Source organism: Molothrus ater, chromosome 11 (genome assembly GCF_012460135.2).
Source record: "Molothrus ater isolate BHLD 08-10-18 breed brown headed cowbird chromosome 11, BPBGC_Mater_1.1, whole genome shotgun sequence".
In the NCBI taxonomy this organism is placed as follows: domain Eukaryota; kingdom Metazoa; phylum Chordata; class Aves; order Passeriformes; family Icteridae; genus Molothrus; species Molothrus ater.
Window position 1 is genome coordinate 4,796,293 of NC_050488.2, and position 14,211 is coordinate 4,810,503.

At 41.0% G+C, this 14,211-nt stretch overlaps 1 protein-coding gene across 10 annotated transcripts in view; it reads right to left on the minus strand.

The window, feature by feature from the left end:
* Positions 1-14,211, minus strand: part of DOCK3 (dedicator of cytokinesis 3) — a 185,849-nt gene that overhangs the window by 93,333 nt on the left and 78,305 nt on the right. The gene's annotated exons all lie outside the window — the stretch shown is intronic.

The following is a 14,211-nucleotide window of genomic DNA, read 5'->3' on the forward strand; positions in this document are numbered from 1 at the left end:
GGAATAGCAGTGATATCCCCACACACAAATAAGTAATTTAACACTGTTAAAAAATCCAAGAAAAAGTGCTGGAATCATTTTGTAGAACTCACCCACAGTGCAATTTTTCACCAGCATTTCAGGAACAGTTCTAAAGCTGTAAGACTGTAACAGTCTGGTACTGAGACACCTGCACCATGAATACACACACATCTGGGGGTTCCACACAGGGGAAGCCAAGCTCCTGCTCAGTCTAACAGTGATTTATCAGACATCACCTCTTGGCCCTTCCACACAGCTTTATGCTGTGAGTTCATGTGACCTTCCATTATAAACACTGATGTATTTTCAGAATTATTACTTTTGTTAAGATATTCCTTAATTCTCAAGCATGACCCATACATCTCATTATACACCTTTGCATGATAATTTATGTAAGTAAATGATGCTCAGCAATTCAGATCATCCCTCTCTCTGGCTGTTTCACTCTCCCTGTCACTCACTATTACTCCAATCTCCATGTATCCCACAACCCCACTCAGTTATAATTTTAATTAATTTGCTACCAGTGCTAATAACCAGAGACTGCTGAAATGCCACAAAGAAACCCATAAGAAACAGATATTTCATGATTCTTTTGAGATGTCAGTAAGTTAAGAACATTTTACCAAATGTTTTAATGATATGGTAAAATCCATTTTTCAGTACTTTTGTGATGTGTTAAGTGGAGAGCAGGACAATACTAGAAAGTCACAATATTACACTGACAGTCACATTACAACAACACTACATCTTCACAGCCTCTATCTACCCAACACATAAATCAACGTTACATATTGTATTTTAAATTTCCAGTAAGATGTAGTCTTGAGCTTTCAAAACAGGTTTTTTTAGGGTTTCTTTTATTATTATTTCAGCTCTAATGAGCATCTCATTTTCACACAGGAGCTGAACGCAATCCTGGGCACCACAAAATCCTGTGCAGACTGTCCCTCAGACAATGGCAGGGAAGGGGCTGCCAGGTCTTTGAGCTGAGCTGCCTGTATGGATTTCATTCATCAACAAAAGACTGCTTAGTGTGCTTTTAAAGCACCCAAAGAGGGATATTCTGGAGATTCACTTGATGGTCTCTTGCAAGGTTTTCCTCCATTAATAAGTGGAATTGTTTTAAAATTTGCAATTCATCTTTTCCTTACTAAAGCCATGGAGAAAATCTGGTTCCTGTCACTCTATTCCAGTGCTTTTCAAGAAATGAAGCAGCCACCACCCCTCTCACCTGCCTATTGATCACCTGTTCCCTTATGCCAGCACCACTGCAGTAACAACCTTTACGTTCCTTCCCCTTAATTTAGAGTCCTCTTGAGTTTGTGTGAATAAATAATTAAAGGGACTTTGAGTCAACTGCAGCATTTGAGAACTGTGGAACAGGAAGAGGCATTTGGCCAAAGGAGATGCAAGGACAGGAGGCAGAGAGTGACAAGGCAGCAGTGCCAAGAGGCCACCCCAAAGGACCAAGCCAGCTCCAGTTCTCCCTCTTTTCCTTTCACATCACTTCTCCGAAACTTGTGGGCTTGTTTCTCATCTCCAGCATTCCTCTCTCTAAGCTTTGATATTACTATTGATCAAGAACAGTTTACTTCTGTTCTGCTGTTCTGTTATTATTCTAAGGTCTCAGTGGTGCTGATGCTGTCAGGGCTGCTGGAATAGGACTGGAACCTTTTTTACACTGGTGACCCACATTATGAACTAGTTAGTCAGCTGCTTCCCATTTTACAACTGCAAATTTATTTCTATGTCAAAGCAAATCTGGAAGAATAACCCTGTTTCCAATGACCTGAAAATCCACTGCCTTCATCTATCATTGCAGGTCTGTTTTTAGACAAAAATACACGCATTTAGGGTCAAGAAACTTAATGGGAATTCAGTAGCTTAATTTCTTCTTTTAAGAGCTACGTCCTTGGGAAAAGTTGAGTCTCCAGTGTGTCTTTTCCTCAATTTTATTCTCTGCACAAGGACGAGAGCACACACAGAATTCAGGCAACAATAAGTCCAGCTTAGTAGGACTGAAATATCAATTCTGAATAAACTCCATGTGGGAATTAATTAAAAACCCAGTAGTTACAACTGCCAATGTGGTGGAAATGAAGCATGGGAGGTACTGAGATGCAATCTGACTGCTCGATCCTACTGCTGCCCAAAGCCAAAAAAACCCACAAAACACCCACAACTAAAACCAACAACGCAATACAAGTTTTCAGCTATTCTGAATATACACCAAAAACAGTTCTTTTGCATAAAATTGGAGATAAATTCATCAAAACTGAGGAAAAAAATTAACATTTTACCCTGCTGAGCTCAGACCCAAGAGGTGCCACATCAGAAGCAGTATCTTAAACAAAAGCTTATTTATTCCTCTTCCTCCTATATGCTATAAGTAAGCTCCAATTACTCTAATTGCAGCATCTCCTCCTGTGCTAATTCACATCATAGTGAAACCACCTCTTGTGCAGCACTAAGCCAGGGTTTACAATCACTCTCATGATTAGTAATTGCTACAGCTACTCAAATATAAGAACCACTGCTCTGACAAGCAAAGTCAAACAGCTTCTTGTTCCTTCACTTGAAAAGGAGGAAAAGTGAAAGGAGAGCAGTGTCTCACTTCTTGGCTTCCCCCAAAGTGACTGCAAAGCAGAACCATACTGAACTCTGCAGAAAGGAAGGAAGCCATCACTGGCTTGGGATGTTACACTTTCAGCACGAAAAAGGGGGCAAACAGGGACAAAATTTCCTGTTGGTGAGCAGGAGTGGCACTGTGTCCCCAGGGAGTTTTTGTGGTTGAGGTTTGTTTGGGATGTTCTTCACACAATCTGTGAAGATGACAACAAAAGGAAAGGGCTGGCAAAGAGCTTGGGCTGGACTGGTGAGCCCCTTGTGTTCATTCATGGGCACATTTCATTACTGGGGGAGTTTTAAGGCAAAAATCCTGACTGAGCACCAATTTGGGAATATAGGTACAGCATTAATAGATGCATAATGCCAAAGTATGGACCCCCTGCAATAAGGTCACAACACCAGTCTCCAATTCCATTTTCTGTTTGGAGACTGGTGCTGGCATCTCACTCCAGGGGTTCCACACTGTTGTCTCCTTATCACAAAAGTTCCACACCTGCTTGGTGTTTCTCATGGGCAGCTCCTCAGAGCACTGACTCTTTCTTCTCCACAAAGCAGCCACTGACTCCAGTTCCCTCTCAACTACCCACCCCACTCTTTTATAGCATCTTCTTCTCATTGCTCACAGCTGTGGCCTGGTAAAGTCAGGCCTGTTCCTAACCTTTGATAATTGGCCCAGCTGCAGCTCCTTAGGGGTAAGATTACCTTCTACACTATCTTTATTTTCTTATATTTTATCCCCCTACAGACTGGTGATAAAGAGCACAGACTAGAAAAAATAATTCTTTAACAAAGAACAGGAGATTGGTTTTCTGAAGCAGAGACAGCAGCATATTAGGGCTTCAATTTCCTTAGGCAGAAACCTCACATTTTATACCCTTCCCTGGTCTTAAGTAATGGTCCAGCAGCTATTTCTCCTAGAAACAAAACCTCCTTCACCCTCTCCATTCCAATGTGCCACTGAAAGGGAGAAGGTACAAATATACAAATGGCCCCTAGTTTTTCTTATTCTGCTCAGTGCTTCTTATTTCCAGAGAAAACTGGGGGAACACTAAAAACCCCCAATATTATTAAAAATACTTCAGTCCTTTCTCAAAAGCTGTATTTAATTGGATTTTCAGAATTTAGCATGTGGCCAACCCTTCTAAGAACACAGGTTATTTTAAAAATACATATTGGTCCATGACACATGTAGAAGTGCTCAGGGAAGGGGTAACGTGGCAGTGGAAAAGATCATGTAACAACTTGTATTTTAGACTTTCATCTTCTCTTGGTGCCTCCCCAGGTTTCTTTCTGACACTTTTAGTATCATGTAAAACCTTGCCTGCATGCAAAATACAAAGTCAGGAACAAAAATCTGAAAATGCTGCCACAGAAGTCAGAATTTTGCAGGAATAAGCTACAAGCACTTGCCTAGCCAGGACAGTTCATCTCCCTTCAGTCCTACTGCTTAAAAAACAAATGATAAGCATGATATTATTTCATTTCTCCTCTGCCCTCCTTCCTGAAAAATGTCTCTCTTTTCTTTAAAGAATGTTAACATGCCTGACAATAATTCTAGGCTAACATTTGAGCTGGCATATGAGCACCATAAACATTTGAAGATGCTACTGTAAAAGCACCCTATTTTGTCCCAGATAAATCTCAAGAACAAGCTCCACACAGCCCATCCAGGAGAGAGCTTGGGATGAGCTGGTCACTCTATGGCAATTAAACCTTGCCAACAATTCCCTTCAAAATATCCCAGTCTTGGTGCACACACCACATGTCAGGAAGTTTACCTCAACAGTGCCATCAAACACTGCATTCTTCCTGCCCCTGTGTGTACAAGCTCTACAAGGACAATATGTTGACCAGATGAATGGAATTATGTTAAGAATTACTGGTATAGGATCAAAGCACTTTCTTAAAGTTGCAAATAAAGGAGCTTGTTTCAAAACATGAATTAAGTTGGAAGAGAAACACCACGAAAGAGATCCCTGGGGCTTGGTGGGAGGGGGAAGTGGAGAGAAAAATGAACTACAGTCTCAAAACCTTACAGTTTGGTCAAGCTAATATTTGCATGGATTAACTTGGGAAGTTGTTCCTGTATCAAAAAGGAAGTGCACTGACCCAGCAGAGCAGAAGTTTTAAAGCCCCAGGAGAGCAACATTAGCCAGTTTTCCAGAAAGCAATTACTGCTCCCCACCATCCTCTTTGGAGGCTGAGGGAAAATCAGGCTCTACTGTCCTGGCTTTCCATTTCTGCTGCACCCTGCAATACAGTTAATGATAACCCCACAAGGCTTCTCATATTTGCTTGCACAACTTCACAGAAGAAACAAATAGACTTTTATTTTCATTCCATTGGCCAAACTGGAAATTGGAATTTGGAAATTTGTTCAAATCTCTCGAGTTTGTAAACTGCAAGAACATTATCAGAGTCAGTGATTGAAACGGTCACATCAGGACAGCACTGCAGCCTGATGCTTTTGAGAATACCCTGTGGGAACTTTCTAAAAAGGAAACAAGCCTCACTTGATTTCATGAGCTTTATTTCATCTCTTGTTCATGAAGAAAGCACACACCTATATCAACATTTTAGTAATTTCCCATTGTGAAAAAGAATTAGTTTTACTCTTGAAAGATTATTTAAGCAGTAGGAGTATCCTCTGAAAAAGCTTTTCAAGTTTATATTCTATTCATCATGATTATCTTTTAGAGTTGCTAATTTTTGCTCATCCTCTTGGGAAAAAAAATCCAGGCTCTTACAGCTGCTGTAAAACTGACCTAATAACAAAATCTCCCAGAGCTCCACAGAATGAGTCTCCATTCTCAGTGTGAGAGTGACAAGAAGCCAGAGCATATGTAGAGAATGGAGCCATGTCTGTGAAGAACTCAATTCCAGTGTAAACCACCAGCATCTCCCAGATCCCAGCAGTGTTTGAGCAATCCATCATGGACAGCGGGCACTGCCGAGCCCTGCAGACAGGAGCATCACCCCTGCTGAACTTTCAGTTTGCTCACTGTCCCAACAGTGACTCATGGACTGCCTAACAATCTTCCTTTTCAGGCAAGTGCTCACACAGTGTGTTTGGTTTTTCCCCTTTTCTTTTGCTGGGGGAGGCAGGAGAGTTCTTTCCTGAGCTGTCTTATCCAGCAGCTCTGCAATAACCCCGCTTTCACAAACAACTGAGGCACAGTACACGGCTTTGGTTTATGGAGTGTATTTTATAAAGACATCTTAGAGAAAAGAACACTGAATCTGTGAGGGAAATCAATCTGGCCCTGAGAAAACGGCTCCAAGCAACACAGTTTGCTTCCTAGCAAATTTGGGCTTAATGCTCATGAATTATTAAATTACCACATTGGCGAGAAGCCCCAGGGGAGGATTACAGAGCTTACAGTAAGACTGTTACTGCAAACACTGGGTTTCCATGGAAACAGAAAATAGTGAAAATAACTACCTGTCATTTCTTTTGCCACATTCAAGGGAAAACCACCACAATGTTAAAGTGTTATTGAGGCTTGCAGGGGAAAGGGAGCCAAGCACCAATTACATTCTCCTTGGCTTCTTGTGACTCTGCCACACTTGAACATTTGACACTATCATAAGGATTTTTCTGTTATTTCCATCATGAAAGGTACATATTTTTGTTCCTGAAAGGAATTCTGTCAACTAGAAAAGGCTTCTATTAAAAAAAAAAAAAAAAAAAAAAGAAAAAAGAAAAGACAGAGAGACTTCAGTCATTGAGTGCAATTCCCCAGTGACAGTGATTTTAACTAATGGAAGGCAAGGCAGACTGACCCTGCCAGGTGGCAGGTGAGGGAAGCTTTGCAGGGAAGACTTCTAATTTTGGATTACAGGTATTTTGTAGAATAAGGATTTTATCACCATCTCTACCCTGGGAGAAGCTAATGGTTCTGAGGTCTGGTACGGCAGCTGTCACATTTAATTCCTGCTCTACAAGAGCTCTGCACATGACAATTTCTGTCAGGAACACAGACCTGGCTTTTAAGGGGGAATTTCCCCACAGAAAGAGCTGAAGCACAAGAGGATTCCATCCACTGAGCCTTCTTACAGACAGAAAATTACTTGCAAGTGCTTTCTCTGAGCTCAGTTACACATCTAAACAACACAGATTTCCCTGCTGCCCCTCACGTGAGCAGAATTTCTTCCAGCCGTGTGTTCACAACACATTGTCAATTCCTCCTGAGCAGGAAAGGGAGGAAGTTCCAATGCCTGCAACTCACTGATTTATTCCTGTTAAACAGCTAAAAAATCAAAATAATCCTGTAGAAAACTCTATATCCCTGCCTATTTCTATGTCATACTTGACTTGATCCCCAACCAAAAAAAGCCCCCACTTGTGGGGGAAGGAGGATGGTGGTGGTGAGAGATTCAAAATAAGATGGATATTTGTAAAAGCTCCTGCTTTGGAATAGCTACATATTAATAATTCCATAGGAACTAGGAAAACCAGTAATTTTATAGAAAAGAATTAACATATTTAATAACACCACTTACATTTCTTACAGCAACTTTCATATACAAATCCAGACAGCAGCAGTTTCATTTGCATACACTATTAACAAGACAGAGAATAAATAGGAAAACCAAGCAAATGCAGATTCCAGAGAGATCCAGGTAATGAAAGTCAGCTGAAGCAATCAATAAAGAAAATTAAAATGCATCACTCCTCCTGTGTCCTTTTCTAAAAATCTACCCACTAACAAACCTTATAAAATATTCCACAGGTTTCGTCTTAGTGATGACAAAACTTGTGTTTTGTAGAAGTTCCATATTCTACCAGGAAGGCTCTTTGTCCCAGCTGTCTGTGTGCAGCAGACTTCAGAGACACACACATTTTCCATGGTCACTGCAGTGACCAGAACAAGGCCATTGCTGTGGGGAGCAATATTTCTTAATGCTTGCTTAGCTTTTGAGGAAGTTCACCTTGAGCAGGGTGAAAAGCTCATGCTGCTCCCATTACAATTGCTATGAATTATCTATGGCACAAAACTCAGAAAAATACTGCCCTTGAAATACTAAAGCCACAACAAACTGAAGTACAGGAGGAGCTGATGGAGGATTAGTTATCCCAATAGATCAGATTGCTAAAAGGTAAAAATATAAAGATGGGTTTTTTCATGACTAAGCAGAAGAAAAATCTCATTAGTTGGTAAGGTTAATCCCTAAGAAATTTTCTAAATATTAAAGAAGTAATTCTGAGTGATACAAAGTTATTTTTTCCCAGCAGCCAAATCAGTATACTGACAGTGAATGAGATAACTTTGCTATTTTAAAATAGCTATGCTATTAAAAACATAACAAAAGGAAAATTTAGCGCATATTGCACAATAAAAGTAAAATATAATTTTCTACTTCCTTACATAGCAACTGGCAATAAAGGAGCATGGTAATATTTTAAAGCAATTAACTGGGGATAAATGCCCACACATTGTCCCAGCACTCCCAGAGCCATTACTTGAGAGAAACAATTCAGAAAAAGGATCTTCAGGTCAGTTCCACATCCTGGGAGAGAATGCAGTCAGGCTGACACAGTTTTTACTGCGGATCCTTCCACGTTAATTAACAACTTCTCCTTCAGCTATTCAACTTCAACCATATTTACCTACCCAGTGAGCCTTCTTTCCTCTTTCTGACTTTATTAATGCCAGTCTTACTCTTTTTTTATTTTACCTGCTCCCCCTCTCTCCCTCTGCCCAAGCAGATTCTGGTGTCCAGAACATGTACAAGTTCTACGGCCCTGCTTGGGCAGGCAGGGCTGCTCTGTACAGGTGTTCCTGCATTAAGGATGCTGATCCTGCACATCAGAGCTTTGAGGGGACTCAAACCCCTTCCTGGACAGGACCTGTGGGAAATTTGCCATTGCATTTCACATGTTGGCTCAGTGTTTGAAATGAAAGCTCCTGAGTGCTAATTGTCTGCAATTAGCAAGTGCTACAGGAAAATTATTCAAGATGGCATGTGTAAGCACAATGTAATTTTAGCTACACTGTTCCTGCTAACATTTTTTTAGTAGCTGATATACATTCCTATTGACAGTTAAAAAGGAATTAAAAAAAAAGACTAAATGATGATAAGAACCATGGAGCTAACGGCCATCAACAAATACAAACAGAGATGAGGGATTCCTGTCAAATTTGTCAAGGTAACCTTCAGCAGCTTGGTACAGATTTGTATTCTGACGTCTGAACCAGGAATACTGTGTCTCAGAAACTCCTACTACAGAAAGAGTGAAAATCAAATTCCCTACAAATTCATCATTTCTAAATCCAGTGTTTCCAAGTGGTGCATTTCATTCTACTCTACCTAAACGCTGGCACAAACATTTTCTTTTTCCAGCCTTCCTGGCCACTCAAGTGCAGTATTGGGACTTCTACAGGACCAGGTTACACAAATGAGTAGCAGCTTGAGAAAACTTCTAACACTCACACACTGGTTAAACCAAACCCAGGTTGGTCATGCCCCAGAAGTTTACTTGTTTACAAGGACACATTTAAATTGATAACTACGTTCTCTCATAGTTTTATCCCTTTAGTATCTTGAACTATTTACACATTTGTCTGCTGATTTTTATCACAGAAAATAATTTGGTTGGAAAATGACCCAAGATCCAGAGAGAAATTACAAATAGGAAATCATTATCTCCATTACCTCTGCAGTTACCACCAAACCCCACCACAGAGCAGTACTGACAGCCAAACACTGCCACTGAACATTTGACTCAGCCTTGAAAAATAGGGGCAGATGATTTTATGTCAGATGACTTTTGAGCAGCTGAATCCAACTATCCTGCTGAAGACCCAGGGCATTTTTTCAGTCCATAATTATGTTTCCAAACCATGTTTCTCTCCTGAGAACTGCTTTGTCAATGGTGCTAAATCCTTAAGACAAGACTTGGGACAGACTGTACTGCTCACATTCTCCCCATCATCCACCCACAAGCTGAGAACATTTCCACAAAAAACATCTTTCTGTATCACCTATTAGCAAGAGCTTTAAAGAGCAAGCTTATATATTTTCTCATTTTGGCTACTGCTTTTAAATTTTAACACTGAAATAGATGTTTCCCAATCAAACTCCTGGCCCGTGTTGCAGTGTTTACAATCCTGTCTCACCCCAAAGACATGGCAGCTATTTAAAACAGACACTGCAGAGAGCACCTGGTCTCTCAACAAAGGGTTTGAACAGTTGCTGTATGAGAAATGCCCACATGGACTTGCTCAGTGAGTCCCAGCAGCAGCAGCAGCAGCACAGGCACTGAGCACATCTCCCAATCCCCCAGTCACGACGAGGTCGCTGCTATAACGGGAATGGCAAAGGCTCAGTGAGTAGGAGGAGGCAGGTGGAGGAGTTACCAGCAGAAATATGCACAACACCATCTCTCATGCATAATTACTGCTTAGGCCCCCAGATCTTCAAATTCAATCACATCAGAGTTTCTCTTTTGTTCTATTCACTCTCCATAATTAAGGATATTTCTAGATGACGAGAAAATTTTAAATCCCAGTGGTGTGTGAAATAGGGTAACTAGTTGAGGATGCAGGCAGAATGAAAAACATTCCCATGTTTAAACATAAACTTTATAAAGAAAAAATAAGACATAAATTTATTTCTCCTTTTCCATACTCAAAAGGCTGACAGAACTGGGATTGCTCAGCCTGGAAAAGAGAAGGCTTCAGGGTAACCTAGCTGCCCCTTCCAGAACTTGAAGGGAGTCTACAGGAAAGATGGAGAGGGACTCTTCCCAAGGGCTGGAGTGAGAGGACCAGGGGGAATGGCTTTACACTGAGAGTGGGGGTTCAGATGAGATATCAGGAATAAATTCTCCCCTGTGGGGGTAGGGAGGCCCTGGCACAGGCTGCCCAGAGAAACCCTGGATCCCTGGGAATGTCCAAGGCTGGGCTGGACAGGGCTTGGAGCAGCCTGGGAGAGTAGAAGGTGTCCCTGTCCATGGCAGGGGGTGGAACGAGATGGCCTTTTAGGTCCCTTCCAACCCAAACCCCTCTGGGTTTCTATGACAGTTAGAATGGACTTAACAAATTTATTTTCAGAAAAAATCCCACTATCATACGTCTGAATGTGTCATTTTTTTAAGTTATGCATAATTCCATGCATTTCCTGGAAAAATAAAGTTATTATATAGGTATCTAAACCTCACTCTTTTACTGAATTTAATTTATTTTCACTCATCAAAATCATGCTAAAAATGTCAAGAAATGTAAATATATCTATTACTTGTTGCATCTTTCTAGCACAGACAACACTCTGCATCCCTTTGTCTACCAGTTTCCAGCTCCTTTAGAGCAGTTAATGCAGCCTGTATCTCTTTATTCTATCAAGTTTAATACTTCTCTTCTGTTGAGGCAGGAGGTGCATTGCCATATAACAGAACAAAATTAGTTGGCTCTGATGTGATTTGTGCTTGACAAATCTATGTTGACTTTTACTTACCATCTTGTTAGCTGCTTAGTGCTAACAAGTAGTTTATTTGTTCCACAACTTTTCACATTTGTCATCGGATTGCAGCTGACCTTCTTATGGAGATTGAGGCAAAACAGCCATTAAATACTCCAGCTATCTTGGAAACATCTGCTCATGGCTTAATGTCCCCTTTAATCTGTTCAGCTATTTCTTCATTTTGTAAAAAAAAAAAAAAAAAAACCAAAACGTTTTTTGCTGGTAAAGCATTATAGAATTATTCTTTTGTTTTTTTGTCCTTGATGCCCTTTAGTAGTTCCACTTTTTCTACAAGTTTCTGTCTCTTCCTGTCCCTGTTTGTACAATTTCATTTGTCCTGTTTTATACTGCCTTTCCAACCACAGAACACGATACAGACTTTCTGTTGTCTCCATATATTTAATTTTTCCTTCATACTCAAACAATTTGCTTCTGTGCTCTTTCACAGTATCATTCAGAAACACAACTCTCCAATAGCTTTTCTCCATATCAGTTTACCTATCTCTATTTGATCTTTACTGGCACCTTCCTTACTGAGGTCGCCATCTTTCCAGTAACATTTTCTTTGCTGCTACTCTCAACTCCATCACTCCATGATCATTCATGCCAAGGTACATCTCCCAATGGGGTATAATCACTGGCTATAATCCAAACGACATCAATTATCACATCATTTTCCAGTAATTTCCACTCAGCAAACAAACTGAGGTATTAAAGCTGAGTCACAAAGTTGCTAGACTAGTGTATTTTGTATGCAAGAAAAAAAGAAATCCCAAATACTTTAAAACAGACAAATAAGCTTTAATCCCTTTTTAAATCTGAGCCTTCAAGTTCTATTTACTTAGAAGTATTACTTTCTATATTTCTGTCAGGTTAAAAGTGAAGTAACTTTTTCCTTGTGTTTACCTCTAGGTCTGACCCCTCTGCTGGCAGTGCTGTTATTCTGCTGTCCACAGCTCCCCACTGTCACCCTTTGCCTGCTCCTCCTTTGCTGACAACCATCAAACACAGGAACATTTTTGTACTCAGAACCTGGGAACCACCTCAAAAGGTATTTCAGCTGCTGCTCCAAACTTCTGATTGCTAATCCCCACCTGGTGCATGCTGTTGCTTCAGCCCTTGAAAAACACTGGAACTTTCAGCAATTCTTCACTTAACCTCCCTGGGAAATAGCTCTTGGCACCAGCAGGTTCAGGGAGGTTTGTAATCCAGCACATGTCCAAGGCAGTAATGCTGAAAGCCACTCAGCCTCCAGCACGAGCTGCTTGGGTAAGAAATTTATCAACCTCCAAACCATTTCAGAAGTCAATTTGTCCCTTTCATTTAGAGTGCAGTGTGCAGAAGCCTTGCTTGGGTTTTTTACCTTAATGTACTATTTCCCGAGAGGAGAGAAAATGTTTTAAAGTAGATATAAAAACATCATTCTAAATTTGTAGCAATGTGTTTGTCTGTTTTCTGGTTTCTTCTCCAAAACAGAGCTCAGCCTCATTACACATTTCTTCCCCAGCACCCTTTGGGTTGTAAGAAAATGTAAAAATTATGCTGTTTTCACTACAGCAGACCACTGATGCTCAATTCAAAGAGCTAAGTAATAACAACTGTTTGCACAAAAAAGCATTACTATATGTATTTAAATTTGCCTGGACCACTCTTTGTGCTTTTTCTCATTATAATGATTATTTCCTTTTTTTTTAATCACTGGCAAAACCCTTTCCTTAAGGCTCTGCACTCAGTGTTTACATACAAACTGCAGCCCAAGACAATTCATCTCCTTAAAGCAATTTCTGCTGGCAGCAGCTTGTCTGCCTGTCCCTTCCTCTTCCTGGCAGCTTTTCTCATCTCAATTATTTAATATTTTATTGCTTTGCAGTAGGAACTAGTTGGGTGTATCTTTTCTGTTTGGTTTTCCATTTTCATCTTTCCCTCTTAATAGCTATTTTCTGGTAATTCTCTCAAGAGAGGAATCATAGGCACATCCTAAACTCCATCCACTGGAGAGTCAAAAGCTGCAGAGATGGGAAGGGTCTGGAGGAGGAGCCTTGTGAGGAGCAGCTGAGGGCCCCTGGCTTGTTCAGCCTGGAGGAGACTGAGGGGAGACCTCAGTGGAGCCTCCAGCATCCTCCTGAGGGACAGGGGAGGGGAGGGAACCAATCTCTGCTCTCTGTGCCCAGGGACAGCAGGGAGGGGCTGGAGCTGTGTCAGGGGGGATTTAGGCTGGATTTCAGGAATACCATCAAGTCATCAGAGCTTTCTAATATAGACCAATTTTCAGTGGGATGTTCTCTGAAGAGATACAAAACTGTTCTCACTTACTCTGAGCTTTCTTCCTAAGAGAGGAAGGAACATTCTGTGGCTCTTCCCTCACTTTGAAACAAATCTAAATCTAACTGCTGAAAACTAGGAGAGTTTTGACTATGGCAGCAAGTGAATGCCAGGAAATGCTTTTACCAAAACTCAGAACACTGCACAAATATGGTGTTCTTCAGATCAGACCAAGCTGCATTTGCTAAACTTCCAAGACACAAAATAAATGCTGCAACGCTCTTCTACATACCCTGATCTTTTCAAAACACATGCTTGGAAGAGAAAAGCCAGCCCATCTCATGTTTGCTAACACTGGTACCAATTAGTTCAATAAACTGAGACCACAGACATAGGGATGAATGTTAAGAGTTTATGTTGAGAGCAATACAGTGAGGAGAAAGAGCTCTTTTGTGACAGGCCTGGAAGGCAAGGAGTGGAGGAAAGTTACAGAGGCACACAGCAGTCTCTTCTCAAACCAGCCCCACAGCCTGGCCCTGTCATTATTTCTGCTTCTTAACCAATAACCCTAAGGAGGAAGCTCCTGTAATGTCTGGAGGCAAAGTCAGAAAACTAAAAAATTCAACCATTCTGTGCCTTTAATGCGTCACTAAATTTCCTATGCAAGGAGCAGTCTGATATACCCACGTAAGAACTGCAGGGCCAGCAACCTGTGATGTCCCAGCTCTGTCCTTCCAGCTGGGCCTCAAGAACACCTCGTGGTTATCTCCAGTGTAGCTGCTCTGCTCACAACTCTTTTCCTAGGAAGCTTTTTAGCTCTTGAACAAATTCCTA